Genomic DNA, 11,891 nt, shown 5'->3' with positions numbered 1-11,891 from the left:
GTTCGCTGGATGCGAGGTCGGTTTAGGATCGATCCCCGTCCGTGAGCCAATGTGGCTATTTCTAGTTCTAACCAATGTGTAACAAAGGCCGTGGTATATACCGTCCTGTATGTGAGATGCTGCATATAATTTGCATCTATAATTAAACAGAGGAGGACCCCATGGCGTGGCGGCAGCGGGTTTCCTCTCTAATTATCTCTGTGGTCATTAACCATTTGCTCGACGCCTTATAACCGTAATTAATAGTCTTATTCAACTTACTGTGCTAGCACAACAAAATATGCTATTCAACCTGAGTCATACCTACACACTGCAGAATTCTCTCCCTTGCCGGATATGCGCAATGCTATCCTTGCACGGGCTACCTGTAACTTCATTCTCAATTCTGCAGTCCACCTGTTAACACCTGTTAAGCTTTGGCAAAAAGTTTTCTTTACTTGTAATTTTGTGTTTGTTTTTTTGGTTGAACTTGACATACGGTTGGTAGTTGGGAATTCTGTGTTGAATTTACCATGTCCGACGCGAGTTCGTTGACAGCTAGCGCACGGAAAGTTTGTGCGCGAGATGGTTGTCCATTTCTTTTACGACGTAAAGACACACACGTGTTGTGTCCGGACTGTCGGTCTTGTTCTCAAGACCGTCAGTGTGAGATCTGCGCCACGTGGTCTCCTGACCAGTGGGGTCGGTTCGGTTCGCAGACTCAGGTTTCGGGTACCAGCAAAATCTTGTCGTCTGCTTCGGCAGTAGTCGGCAAGTCGGACTTAGTGGGTAGGTCCCATAAGTCTGTAGACACTTCGAAAAGTGTCCGGAAAGGGGGGAAACACAAGGGTGTTTCTTCTTCGGTCCGTGTTACGAGTACAGTTACAGATACTTCGGGAGCGCCCCCCCCGGGCTCCTATTGTGACCGTGGTACGTGAGCCGTCTTCGTTAGTGACGGCGCCTTCCTCTGTTTGTGTGGCTTCGTCGCGGGCGTCGCCATCGTCGTTACGGTTACCTTTACAAACAGAAGGGGGGCAGGGTGGAGTCGTCGCGGCACCGGGTTTTGACGACTTCATCGGTTACCGAGCACATGCACTCCGTTGTGCATAGGTCCACTGCTTCGTCCGCAGAGCAGGTGGCCCCGACTTTGCCTTCGATTGCTGACAGTCGCTTCGGCACCTCAGCATTCTCAAGGCCCGAGGAGAGTTCTGCCAGTTTGCTTCGAACTGAGCCAGTTGTTCCGATGCCGGGATCCGTCTCTGATGGCATCCCGACCGATGTTTACCGTTGGGTGGAGGACTCATCCCGTTTGGGTCCTCCGTTTGCATATGTTTACCCCAAGGGTCCGGTGACTTCGGTAGCAAACGGACATCTCCTCACAGTTTGCACCGTCTTTGGTCCCTACCTCTTCGACTTTACTCGATAGAGGACGAGGTTCGCGCAGATACCCCTCGGTTGGGGGTACTCTGTGGCCGCAAACTCCGACCGTTCCGCACTTGGCGCAGGAACGACCGTTAGGTTTTCAGGAAACGTTGTTTCGGAGTTTTGTGGAATTTTTGAACGCTTCGCCTCAGTTGGGATCATTGCTTTCGCAGACGGGACCGACGGGTGCGGCTCCCATTCCCCCCCCCCCCCCCCCCCCTGGTTTTCCGCCAAAACCAGCAGAAACTGCGTCTCGACAGCAGTTTGACGATGCAGTTAGGGATTGTCGTTCGGTTCCTATTGTTTCCGTCTCGGGAGACGCTGCCCCAGGGGCGTCTCGATTAGGGGGAGGAGTCCATATCGATCTTCGGGATCCAGTGGACAGTGACCTGGCTTCAGAGGAAGCGTCGGTTGGACCGGATTCTGTCGCTGACCCCAGCTCTCTCTCACTTTCGGTTCGGAGGTAGGTAGGGAGGAGTGCGATTATCCGGCGGTTCTGGCTTTTGTCAGGGACCAGGTCCGACAGGTATGCGGGGACGCTATACCTCAGGTTGAGGCCCAGCCTACATTCAAGGGTGTCTCCTTCGGGAACCGTTCTTTGAATTTGGTCACTCCTCGTGAGGAGTCGGGTTTACCACTTGCACAGGAGGCGCACAGTTCACTTTGTGACATTGATGTGTTGATCACTGGCAGTGATCGTATCCTGGGAGTGGGTGTTGATGAGTACCCAATGGCACTGCCTACGGGGAAAAATCCTAACGGGAGCGCGCATTTTTCGTGCCGACTCCTATGAGACGTTGGGGGCGGATTTTCTCGAACATCCGGCGGTCGTTCCCGCTAGTGTCCGAGCCGCTTGTTCCCCCATCGCCGCATGTGTCATTGCCAATCGCGGATCTGGAATCGTTCGAACGGCTGGCTAAGTCGATGTTCCAGGTTAATAACCATTTAGGTACGTTCCTATTTGGGCTTGGATAAGGCTGTCGAGAGCCTTCCCCGCGATGGCGAAAGGCTGTTTTGGAGGCTGCGTCAAAAGCCTCTAAGCATATCGCTCAGTTTATCTGGCCGATTGTTTGCGAACAGTCTTTTGTTACGGCGTGACCATTACCTGGCGGGTTTGAGTGCGTCAAACGTTGCGAAGACGTTTTTTCGTACACGTTCGGTACGGGAAAATTTACTTTTCGTTCCCGATTTTAATATTGTCCTAGACAAGGATTTGTCGCGACCAGTCCCGAACACTCGACCCTCAACCTCTGGTAAACGTCGGTCCACGTTTTCGGGGTTCAAGCCTCCTCCTGTAAAAAAGGCTGCTTTTTTTACAGTCGGCTCAGATCCCTAGGGTTCCTGACACTAGGAGGCAACCAGGTAACAAACCCGTCTTCCGCTAAGCGAGGACGCAAACGTCGTACTGCGTTCCGTTCTCAGTCCACCAAAGGCGTTGCGCCTACGGGTGGTAAGCGGTTGGGGTGAGGGTACGTGAACGATCGGCAGTTGCTTTCGGAGGTACCGTTAGCAACCATACCCGTGGGGGGCAGGCTCCGCCATTTCCTTCGAAATTGGTGCAAGCTGCCTGGTCTCGACCCCTGGGTTCTGTCGGTCGTTCGACACGGTTACAAAATACTCTTTTCTTCGAGCCCCCCTCTTACTTCCACTCCGAGAATGCCGCCGTTACCGTCCGCGGATCGGCGCGTTTTAGTGGAGAGTATGATTGCCGAGTTTCTCGACAAAGGGGCCATCCAGAGAGTCAGTCTGGACACTCCGGGATTTTATTCTCATCTTTTCTTCGCCCGGAAGAAAAATGGGGAATGGAGACCAATCCTAAATTTGAAGCCACTGAACGTCTACCGTCGATGTTCCTTCCATGAAAATGGAAACGGTTCATTCGGTCCGGAACCTGCTTCAAAATTGGGGAGTGGGCTGTGTCGATCGATCTGAAAGACGCATACCTCCATGTCCCGGTGCACAAGGCGTTTTGGAAGTTTCTGCGCTTCCTGTTCGACGGGAAAAGCGTACGAGTTTCGTGTGCTCCCGTTCGGTTTGGCGACGAGTCCCCATGCTTTTACACGTGTGGTAAAAGCGGTGGTAGGTCATGTTCATTTGTTAGGGGTTTCGAATGCATACCTATCTGGACGATTGGTTGAATCCCAGCTTCGTCGCAACAGGAGTGTCAGACCCAATGTCGGGTTGGTTTTGGACACGATCCTCCAATTGGGTTTTATTCCCCAATTGGGTGAAATCGGAGTTAACGCCGGCTCAGATTTTCACATATCTCGGAGTGGTCTTCGATCTTGTGGTAGCGTCGGTTCGTCCCACCGATGCGCGTATCCACAATTTCCAAACGTCGGCGCGACGTTTGATGGGGGAGCAAAGTACTACGGTACGATCTCTCCACGTGGTGTTGGGCCACCTCGAATCTCTGGCCTCATTGATCGTGCGGTTCAGACGATTCAAACGACCACTCCAGTGGCATTTGTCCCCACGGTGGGACGGTCACAATTGGGACACGATAGTGCCTCTGGGCCCATGGTTCACTCATCCGATACAGGAGTGCCTGTCGGACAAGTGCATGTCCCTATCGGTTCCGTTGCACCCCCCTGCTCCGGATCTGATCCTGTTCACGGATGCGTCGCTGCACGGGTACGGGGCGCATCTGTTGGATCAACACATTTCAGGGGTATGGAATCTCTCCGAGAGAAGCTTCATATCAACTGTTTGGAGATGGAGGCAGTGCATCGTGCCTGTCTTCATTTCCCGGTGTGTTCTTCGACACCGTCGAATTCTGTTGAGATGCGACAATACGTCGGTAGTGGCATATCTCAATCGTTGGGGTGGAACCAAATCGGAGACTTTGGGTCGCAAAGCTCTTGCGATTTTGGAATTCTGCGACCAACTAGGGACCACTCTGTGGGCGAAACAACATTCCTTCATCGGTGAATGTGTTAGCAGATGCCCTCAGTCGACATACCCCTGTTCAGACGGAGTGGATGTTGACAAAAGGGTGGTCGCAGCGGCCTGGGTTGGTCAAGAAAGGAAACTTAAAGTAGACGGTTGGAAAGCCGAAGCGGATTTTCCTTTTCCGGTGGAGGGTTCGGGCTTTTCCTTGGGCAGATTTTAAAAATTCCACTCCCTTTAACAAACCCCAAATTCCGAAATGGAATGTCCTGGGTTGTGGGTTGGGGCCGGAAGCCCGGGGTTTCGTCCCTTCCTGCCCTTACGTAAAGAATTTGGCGGGTTTTCCTGGCCGTTGGTCCGGAAAGGAAATAAAGTTTTCCTGACGGGAAAAGGACAGGCTGCATTTTTCTACCCCCTTAAACTTTTTGCTAAAAACCTACCAGGGGGAGTTTACCTTTCATTCCACGGTTTAACCGACCCTTTTCCATTATTCCAAATGGAATGTTCTTTGGGTGGGTTGAAGTTTAATTTGCGCCGTAGAAAACCGGGGAGGGGGTGGTTATTTCTTTCCTTGCGGGTGGAAAAAATTGTTTTGGTTTCATGGGCAGCTTTCGTAGGATAGGAGATCTGTTTTTTGGAATTTACCTTGGTTAAACCCATTGGACCAGGTTCTGTTCCCAATTTTCAGGACCCTTTTTGTTTAATAAATCAGTTGCAGGGGGTTTAAAACGGCACACTTTTTGAACGTTCTCTATTTCCCGGGATAGGCTTTTCCCGGTGGAGGCCAGAAGTTTATTTGCCGGCTCAAAAACCGGGCGGGCAGGGAAAAAAAGGGGTTTAATTTTTCCGGGCCGGGTGATGTTCACAAAAACTTTGGCCATGGTTGAAACACCCAACTTTTGAGAATGGGGGTTTTTATGTGGTTACCGGTTTTCTCCCTGGGGGTTTTTCCCCCATGGGAGATTTTCGGGAAGCCCCTTTTTTTCCAAAATTTTTGACTTTTAAGTTTTTAAAGGTCATAAAAAGGGGTTTTGGGAAAGGGAAGGCCCATTTTTACCTTTTTTTAATTCCGGGTTGGCGGTTGGTAGGAAGGTACGGTTAGGTAGCATATTGGGCCTAACCAGTGTTGTAAGGGCAAGGAAAAGGGGCAATTTCTTTTATTCCAACTTCCTGTTCACACCAAAATTTAACCCCTCCACCCTTTTTCCTGGGTGGGGGTTTTTTGGAAAGTGGTTCTACCCGTTGCTTCCTTCCCGGGGAGAGTTTTGCCTTTTTACATTGGGATATTTTTTTTTGGAAGTTTTTAAATTTAAAAAATTTTTTAAATTTGTTGATGTGGGGTTGTTTTCTCCTTAATTCCCTTCAAACCTTTTGTGGGTCAAAGCCTTATTTTCAAAACCCCCCCAAAATGGTTGGAATCACGTGCTCAACGGTGGGAATTTTGCCCACGGCCGATGGCTATTTGGTGTTGCCTGCCAATGGAAAAGACCTTATTTTAGAAAAGTTGCAATTTTCAAAATTTTATTACTAGGCTAGAAACCATTTAACCAACCCTTTATTACTTTCCCGGTGGGTGGAATTTGGGAATGGGAAGGGGTAGGCCCGGTTGGCAAGGATGAAGTGGCCCTTTGACATTCTCGGTCACGTGCTGATCTGGTATATCAAAACCGTGGTAAGTGCCACATGCTGTGTGGTGCATTTTAAACGATCCCGGTATAAGGGGGTTTCTTCTCTCGACTATATGTCAAAATTACCAAATGATTGACATCCATTGCCGATATTAACAATCAGTTTACTTAGTGGTGGTAGTAAACAAAAGCAAAATTTATCGGCAGGAGGGTCTATATAATCGAAAACCCCCACCCCCCCCAAAAAAAACAACCAAACAACACAATCCCATTAACTTAGACACTATATAGTCGTACTATCCAGTAGAGACGAAGTTCTTTTCCAGTTAGTAAGAATGATCTGTGATAGTTGTACAATTATTTTCCAATTCTCTATTTGTGGTGGTTTAATTGTTTGAAAACGAAAGCGCCATGCACTATTTCTAAGAATTAAGCGCAATAAAAAAAAAAAAGAAAAAAAAAGCCCGGTGTCTGTTGTCGTTAAACATCCATTCGTTCATTGTTTAAATATGATCTTTAATTTGTTTTACTCGATATATTTGGAAAACCAGGGCGGGACATAGCTCAGTGGTACAACGCTCGCCTGATGTGCGATCGATCTAAGATCGATTCCCGTCGGTGGGCCCATTGGACTATTTCTCGTTCCAGCCAGTGCTCCACAACTGGTGTAGCAAAGGCCTTGGTATGTACTATCCTGTGTGTGGGATGGTGCGTATAAAAGATCCCTTGCTGCTAATCGAGAAGAGCAGCCCATGAAGTGGCGACAGCTGGTTTCCTCGCTCAATATCTGTGTGATCCTTAACCATATGTACGATGCCATATAACCGTAAATAAAATGTGATGAGTGTGTCGTTAAATAAAACACTCCCTTCCTGGAAAACCACAGCTGTTCAGAAGAGGATAAAACTGAGCATATAGTCATTACGTATTAATTTGTATTTCATTAGAAAAGTTATTGAATAATTCTCAAGTATGTAAAACCATAAATATTCTAGTACTTGCATAATATTCCTTAGTAAAGAAAAGGGTTAAGGAAAGAAAAGGAATAAATGTTTAAAGACTTCTCAGCACATTTTAAACTACGGCTATTTGGTGTCTAACATATTAACATATGGCTATTTCGACACATGACTGAAAGAGAGATAGAAAACCTACTGCCATAACAGATGATCCCCTCCACGTTCGTTTGAAATGCCCCCCCCCCCCCCCCCCCCTTTAAAATTCATCATCCATAATATTCAATACTAAATTGCCATGAAAACGCGTCTTCGATCATCTTTATTTAAAATCTAGCCAGTGCTCCCCAACTGGTGTAACAAAGGCCGTGGTATGTACTATCTTGTCTGTGGGATGGTGCATATAAAAGATCCCTTGCTGCTAATCAAAAAGAGTAGCCCATGAAGTGGCGACATCGTGTTTCCTCTCTCAATATCTGTGTGGTCCTTAACCATATGTCTGACGCCATATAACCGTAAATAAAATGTGTTGAGTACATCGTTAAATAAAACATTTCCTTCCTTCTTTCTTTATTTAAAAAAAAATGTCTAGGAGCATTCCTCCGAACTCCTTACATATTACATCTCACTCCCTTAGAGAGCTCGGCTCGTGTGCCTTCGACAAACTCAGTTTGCCCCTTTGTGCATTGTGTGACCTCCCCTTTACTAAATCCTAAATCCGCCCCTGATTTTATATGCTTTTTCTCATACACAGGACAGTACATGCCACGGTCATTTTGTACCATTGCATAAGTAATTTTGTACCATAGTAATTTCGTACTATGGTTATTTCGTACCACAGTTATTTCGTACCATTGCAAAAAGTAATTTCGTACCATTGCAAAAAGTCATTTCGTACCGTAGTAATTTCGTACCATGGTCATTTCGTACCATTGCACAAAGTCATTTCGCACCATAGTCATTTCGTACCATGGTCACTTCATACCATCATTTAAACTAAGTTTGTACCATAGCACATAAAAACGAGATTTTTCTTGCATCATATCTCGCCAATATATAATAATAGAATGATTGTAGGATAAAATGTTATATCAAAAGATGTATGTAGTTATTGCATTTATAAACCTTCTTGCTATGGTATATCGTTTTTCTTCTTAGTTTCTTTACTGCTGACACAAGAAAACAAAAAAATTGATTCATTGAATTAGTTTATGTTATTTTGTTATGTTTATATGTATGTATGTATGTATGTATGTATGTATGTATGTATGCATGTATGCATGTATGTATGTATGTATGCATGTATGTATTGATATATGAATATCTATATATTATATGTATGTCGAGGTTGACTGTATGTATGTATATGTATGTATGTATGTATGTATGTATGTATATGCTAAGTGACAACTAATATGACTAATACGAAATGACTATGGTACGAAAAGACTTTTCACAATGGTACGAAATGACCATGGTTCGAAATTATTTTTCAGAATGGTACGAAATGACTTTGGTACGACATGACCATGGTACGAAATGACTATGATTCTACTAGAATAGATGCATGACTAATAACATGGCGGCCAGTTATAACAGTTAGCACATGTATTGCTATCAAGGAGTGAACCTGGCAGTGTGAATGTAGCAACTCACGATCATATGGTGTTAGGTAGCAGCTGGCTTTTATTCCTCGTCTAGTGAAGAGAACGAATGCATTGATGATTTTTAATATTCAAACCAGACCTGTGTGCAGAAGTGGGTGGGGTTCAATGGTCGACTAGGTAACGTGTGCGTGATATTAACACTTGCGTTTATTTATTTATTCATTTTAATTTATTTTCGTGCTTATATCTAAGGTTCAACCACGCTGTCCTGGGCACACATCTCATCTATCTGGGCAGTTTGTCCATTGATTTATTCATCATTAGCCATGGATTTATTCATCATTTGCTATTAGATGTATAGTCTCAGAGAGGAAACTAGCTATATTTTTCCATTAGTAGCATGGGGTCTTTTATATGCACCATCACACAGACAGGATAGCATATACCACGGCTTTTGATATACCAGTCGTAGTCCACTGGCTGGGACGAGAAATAGCCCAATGGGTTCACGCATCAGGCGAGCGCTTTACCACTGGACTACGTCCCGCCCCGTTTGTCCATATGGGCGGTCGATGGGCATATTTTAAAGACAGAGCCAAGGGCAAAAGGGCGCATTAACCAAATCCCCGAAAAGGGTACTTAAATGAAAATTGTAAATTAAATGTTAAAAAGGAGTATTTAATTTGTTTAGGGGGTCCCCTACCTTGGATCCGTCCTTGATCCAGAACCTAACCGTTGTTAGTAGCTAGTGACAGACTAGTCGATGTTGTGGCCTTACACCTCAACCCGGAGTCGTTGAACTCACTCTGGGTGGGAGCCGGTATAAAGGTACGAACCCAGTACCTACCTGCCTTAAATCCAATGGCTCAACTTATTAACACTAGAATCAACTGCCTTATGTGATTGTAGTCAAACGGTTCGTAATTTAGGAATTCGTCCATATTCAACAGAGAACAACAGACTTATAAACGAGAGCGAGGGCCCCTTTCGCTATTTTTACATTTATTTACAATAAATAACTACAAACCAATCGATCCTACACATAACATTTACATAAATAACTCGTAAATACTGAATTTGTTATATCCTAGTTCGCCGTGTAAACAGAGCTGCGTTCAGTACGAATAGATTCCTGTCGCATCACGTCGTAAAATCTTACGAAATTTGCGAATACACAAAATCGGGCAACTTGACTGTCGGCAACTAGACAAGTCCGCCAGGGACAGAGAAGTTGCACAAATACAGCAAACTGGACTGCAACATCATCCCGCCGTAACGTTACGCGGCCAGTTCCGTCGGTCGTGATCTAAAGATTCAACAATAATATGTTTTATATCTTTGTAAATTATTTGGTTATTTTTTTTTTACAGGAATATTATTGAAGGTATAATGTTTACATTTGAAAGCAAAAGTTAAATTAAAAAATTTCGGTACGAAGCCGCCATTATCTGAAACTGCGTCTTTAAATCAGAGCCTTGAATGTACTAAACGGCAAACATTTGGTAGAGATGGCTTTTAATACTAGTACTGAAGCAGCGAAACTGTTATATTTTTGTAAAGAAACCTTGAAGTACATTTGTAGTAATATATCGCATTCCTTAAATGTTAACGTAAATGGCTTGTAAGATTTTGACGCCAATAACTTTGAATATTATATTGGAAATTCTTGAAATACGTTTTCTTTTTGAAAATATGCCAACGTGCTCCTTTAATAGGTCCCCTGCGCGTTCTGTAACCTCACCGTGGTGCAGGGGTGTAACATTCTCTTTGAGAATGGCCAATACAGCACAAATCCCCTTGTTTTCTTCGAGATACAATTAAAATTTTGAATAAAAGTCAGTATCTGTGATATTAGTATTTTTGCACAGTTCTTTACACTGTGCTTTTATTTAAATCTTGTATTTTTATATTGATGTTGATCATCACTTTATTTGTTTGCATTACCATAGTTTGACACCCAATAGCCGATGTATTTTTCGTGCTTAAACATTCATTTATTCATTCCTTTAATAGGCCTACTTTAACTTGGACAGTAAACACTAAACAACTTGGTGGTTTTCATTATTTTAGTCAAGTACCGGTCCTTGTCAAATGCCAGGTCAGTATAGCTGTGGAAATGTGAAGATTTGGAATGCTTGAACGCATTAAACTATTCTGTACTGTCCTGTTCCAGATACATTATCTCAGTTATCTGGAAGTCATGGTTACCACATTGTATATAGAGTCAAACAACAAGGCAAACTCCTTTCACCTTCTAGCTTTAAAGTAACAAACCCTAGTTTTTAAACACTACAGCGTATTTTTAATTATTAGTGCCTCTTTTGACAATTCAAATCAGACAGTAGTTATATTTTATTGTTCAGATTTAGATTCCTTACATCCAAAGTGTATATGGTCATCCCGGTGTTTGTAATACAACGAAATGCATTTTTCACAATTCTAAGAAACGCACGTTGATCTGAGAAGTAACTGTAATGGAGATGATCTCCAGTCTATTTTTAGAGGGTGTTTTCCAGTTTCAGCGTCAGAAACTCGTGTTTCTCTCTGTTGAACTTTATTCAGACGTCTTACAGGTTTATAGGTTAACAAAACTTAGTGTCTATATTCATGGTTTCAAACTAGGGTCTGGGACTTTAATTTAAAAACCGATCATCAGTCGTCTGGGCCCGTGCTTATAAAACGTTTACAGTCCAGACTCAATCTCTAATGACGTCCCACACATACAGTTTGTATGGCGTTGTCATGGCATTAGTGTCCCAGACTCTATTAGAGTCCCGAGTCTAGACTCTAAAAGTTGTATAAGCACCAGATCTGGTCTGTTTTTCGACAGAAACCTTCTGAAATGCTTCACCCGTGCACTAGATGACTTTGACAGTACATGATGTCGCCACTACATACCGTCGTGGCTGTCGTTTGAATAGACATGGGGCCGATAACACACACCAAGTCCGGGATCGCTAATTAAATACATACAAAATACACAGCACAATACAACCAGCTGTTCAGACTTCATTTATTTTTCTTTGCAAATCAACAATTTTACAATCAAAGAGCCGTACCCAGCCTAAAATAACAGGGGAGCAAAGTAAAGCCCAAAACACACCGACATTGGTCTGGGCCCAAGTCTGGCGAGTATTGTACCAGTTGAAAAGGAAACGCACTGTATCAAATGTGATAAAACACATCACGTCTGTGCATGAGTGGACTTCAGATCCGGCAACAGACGACATAGAACATGTACTGTATTTTCACTGTATCAAATGTGATAAAACACATCACGTCTGTGCATGAGTGGACTTCAGATCCGGCAACAGACGACATAGAACATGTACTGTATTTTCACACTACCAGACTGGCAGCTGCACAATGTTCGAGCCGTAACAGTTAAGACCTAGACCTAAAAAATACAC

At 44.3% G+C, this 11,891-nt stretch overlaps 1 protein-coding gene across 1 annotated transcript in view; it reads right to left on the bottom strand.

The window, feature by feature from the left end:
- Positions 1-11,735: 11,735 nt before the first annotated feature.
- LOC121367540 (universal stress protein PHOS32-like) overlaps positions 11,736-11,891 on the bottom strand; it is a 77,650-nt gene continuing 77,494 nt past the window's right edge. The window contains exon 5 of the transcript XR_005957389.1: positions 11,736-11,878. The gene's annotated coding sequence lies outside the window, so the exon portion shown is untranslated. The remainder of the gene's footprint in view (positions 11,879-11,891) is intronic.

The sequence above is a fragment of the Gigantopelta aegis genome, chromosome 3, assembly GCF_016097555.1.
Source record: "Gigantopelta aegis isolate Gae_Host chromosome 3, Gae_host_genome, whole genome shotgun sequence".
In the NCBI taxonomy this organism is placed as follows: Eukaryota; Metazoa; Mollusca; class Gastropoda; order Neomphalida; family Peltospiridae; genus Gigantopelta; species Gigantopelta aegis.
Note: the sequence above shows the minus strand (reverse complement) of the source record. Positions and strands in the feature narration are given on the sequence as shown.